We start from the raw sequence: 3909 nt of genomic DNA on the forward strand, positions 1-3909 counted from the left end.
AGAAATAGAGGACACTTGGGCTGCCAAAGAAGTGATGGCATCTACATCATGAATTCCAGCCACCTTTCTACTTGTAGACAATCTAGAAGTGGGCCACTGATAGTTGTTGTTGGATATTCTCTCAAGGATTTCATATGCCTCATTATAGGACTTAGCAAGAAGAGCCTCGTTCACTGAAGCATCAACCACCATTCTAGTATGAGCGTTGAGACCGTTATAGAAGGTCTCCATCTGGATGCAATGTGGAATGCCATGGTGAGGGCATTTGCGCAACAACTCCTTAAACCGCTCCCATGCCTCATATAAAGATTCTTCATCAATTTTTTGAAATGAAGTAATCTCATTGTGGAGCTTGGCATTTTTAGTGGGAGGAAAATACTTCAACAAAAACTGCTCAGCCAACTTTTGCCAAGTATTCACAGAATCAGATGGCAAAGAGTTCAACCAAGCTCTAGATTTGTCTCTCAAGGAGTATGGGAACAACTTTAGTCCCAGGGCATCCTCTGTCACTCTGGGCAGCTTGAAAGAGTCACTCACTTCAATGAACAAGCGAAGGGGAAGGTGAGGATCCTCTATTGGCATCCCACTAAATTGGCCCACAGTTTGAAGCATCTGAAACATGACTGGCTTTAATTCAAATTGTGTTGCCTGAATTTCTAGTCTAACGATGCCTGGATTGATCTCATTGAAGAGGGGGAGAGCATATTGCCTGATAGAACGATCTCTGTCATCAGCCACAATAACTGTACTTTTACCATTATTGGCAGCTACTCCCCCTTGAGCTACTTGATCTTGAGTAGCTCCTGCTAGATTTACCGGTGGAACATGAGTGGCTCCTGCTAGATTTGCCGCCCCTTGAGCAGCTCCTGATAGATTTACTGCCCTCTGAGTGGCTCCCTGTTGAGCCCCTTGCTTAGCATCCATCACTACTACTTCCCTTTTTGATTTTTGTATCTTTCACATTCTTCTAAATGTGCGCTCGATTTCTGGATCAATGGGAAGTAGTTCAGGGTCTTGATTCTTTCTCATACACTATGTAAACCTGAATTTTTCACGATAATCACCCAAGTTAGCACAAAAGAAAAATTAAACCAAATTGCAAGATAATTAACTTTACAATAATTGACTTTAAGCAATTCCCGGCAACGACGCCAAAAACTTGTTGCGAATTTTCCTAAGTGTGTGCAAGTGTACACAGTCGTCAAACAAGTAATATAATGAAAGTAATTTTTATCGTCTTCTGAAGGATTGCCAAAAAAATATTGTAAAAATCAACACCAAAAAATTTGGGGTACAATTATTTTTTTTGATGATTTAATTAATTGAACTAAAAAAAACTAAACAAGAGAATTAAAATAGGTCTTTAACACTAAAGCTAGAAAATGACAAATTGTGATTAATATAATGATAAAAGTTAGGCATATAAAATCCCCCTAATTTGTAGTTTTGCCCCTGATGTTGCAACAAAGTTCATAGCAAAGTTTTCTTGTAACTAGGATTTCCATTTTAATGCACATGCCATTTTTCCAAATGCTCATGTTAAAGTTCCATCAATTAAATTCAAATACTCCTATGCTAAATTTAATTTCAAGCATAAATCCTTCAAGTTTGCAAGGTGAATAAAATATCCCTAAGTTATCCACTAATCAATAAAAAAATTATCAACATGAATCAATCAAGCATTTCCACTAATTCTAACCATTCCAGAATTAAAACTAGCTTGTTTCTCACCTAAGTTGATCATTCTTAAGCAAGAGTTTGCACAATAAATATAGCTCAAACGAACAAGAGAAAAATTGCATAAAACATTCAACACTTTGGGGTTGATTACAAATTAGGGTTCATCAATACTCTAACACAAACAAATTAGCTCATAGTCAAAATACCCAAATCACCACAATATATATTCAACATTATCGAAAGAGTTCAAGATGAGAAAAATAAAATTATAGGAAAAGAGAGTTTAGAAAGACAAGCCAAAATGATAGAATCTTCTATTCTTTGTCTTCTTCTTCTAGGTTTTTCCTCTTCTTTTCTTGATGTTTCAGCTCCCAAAAGTGCAGAAAAACTCCTTCAATGGTGATAGGCGGCTGGGTTTTTTTATCTTTCTTGATAGAAGATGATCCCCTTTTCTTTTTGGGCTCAAAAAGGGTATAAACCCTTTCTTTCTCTCTCTACACGTGGGGACCACTCTTCTTCTGAGAAATTTTCAGCTCCTTTCCACCTCATCCTCCCACTATTCAAGTCTCTCCACCTCATTTAATCACTTGCCAAGTGTGCAAAATTTATGTTGCTAGCTGCAGCAAAGTTGATTGATGCTACAACAAATTGCCAGAATTTCAGCTCCAAAATGATTTCCTTGGGCATGTTTCACTAAGCTTTTGAAGGACCCTTTATTTTTGCCTTCAAAATAAATACCATATTTTTAGAACATAATCCCATTATTTTCCACAAGAGTTATCATTAATTAAAACAAAATTAAAAGACAAAATGACTAAAACCACACAATAATAACACAAACACTCTATTTCACTTAAATTTTCAAGTTCAAAAGCTCAATTAATTACTCTAAAATATAGAGTTATCACACTGTATCCAGTTTGGTTGGCCAATTTGGTGTTGGTGCCAAAATCGAACGGGACGTGGAGAACTTGCATCGATTTCACTGACCTTAACAAGGCCTGCCCCAAAGACTGTTTCCCTTTGCCTTGGATCGATCAGATGGTAGATGCAACATCCGGGTATGAGATGTTGATTTTCATGGACGCCTACTTCGAATATAACCAAATATCAATGCACATAGCAGACCAGGAACACACCAGCTTCCAGACAGACAAAGGTGTGTACTGCTACATTGTCATGCCCTTTGGGCTCAAGAACGCCAAAGCCACTTATCAGAGGCTAGTCACTAGAATGTTTTGGGCTCAGTTGGGAAGGAACATAGAGGTCTACATAGACGACATGCTGGTCAAGTCCAAGACCTCTGAAAGACACACTGATGATTTGACAGAGGCATTTGCCATCATTCAGAAGTATGGGATGAAGCTGAACCCCAAGAAGTGCACCGTTGGCGTGGCATCCGGGAATTTCCTAGGCTTCATAGTAAGCTCATGAGGAATAGAAGCCAATCCGAACAAGATCAAAGCGCTGATCGAAATGCCCTCTCCACAGAAGCACAAAGACATTCAGAGCCTGACGGGAAGAATAGCGGCCCTAAGTTGCTTTGTCTCAAAGTCCACGGATAAGTGCATCCCGTTCTATAATATCCTATGCGGAAGCCAGATGTTCGAATGGATGGCCGAATGTGAAGAGGCCTTCCAAAAGCTGAAGGAACACCTGGCCCAAGCACCAATCTTGGCAAAGCCAGTGGATGGGGATCCATTATACCTTTATCTGGATGTTTCCGAACACGCCATCAACGCCGCACTAGTGCGGGAAGAGGGAAAGGTCCAGCTCCCAGTCTATTACATGAGCAAAAGGTTTTTGGGCGCGGAGTCCAGATACTCGCTAATTAAGAAATTAACGTTTTTTTTATTGATCGCGTCCCAGAAGCTAAGGACTTAATTTGAGGCCCAAGCCATAAAGGTATTGACGAACCATCCCCTACGACAAGTATTACAGAGACCCGAGTCATCAGAGAGACTCCTAAAGTGGGCTATGTAGCTTAGTCAGTTTGACATTGCATATGTCCCCAGGATTTCAATCAAGGGGCAGGCCCTGGCCAACTTTATCATGAAGTGCACCGGGATCACTGAAGATGAAGAACCCGTCGACCCCGCCGCGCCTCTATGGAAGGTCTTCGTGGATGGAGCCTTAAATGAAAATGGGGTCGGGGCCGAGAACATCTTACTATCTCCCCAAGGACATCAGTTGCAGAGTGGCCTACACTTCCAGTTTGTAGCATCGAAC

The 3909-nt window shown here is 40.3% G+C and overlaps 1 non-coding gene across 1 annotated transcript; it reads left to right on the plus strand.

The window, feature by feature from the left end:
- The first annotated feature begins 247 nt into the window (after positions 1-247).
- LOC133787248 (small nucleolar RNA R71) lies at positions 248-354 on the plus strand. Its single transcript, XR_009872279.1, has one exon. It is a non-coding gene; the product is annotated as a small nucleolar RNA R71 (small nucleolar RNA).
- Positions 355-3909: the final 3555 nt, after the last annotated feature.

The sequence above is a fragment of the Humulus lupulus genome, chromosome 6 (assembly GCF_963169125.1).
Source record: "Humulus lupulus chromosome 6, drHumLupu1.1, whole genome shotgun sequence".
Lineage (NCBI taxonomy): Eukaryota > Viridiplantae > Streptophyta > Magnoliopsida > Rosales > Cannabaceae > Humulus > Humulus lupulus.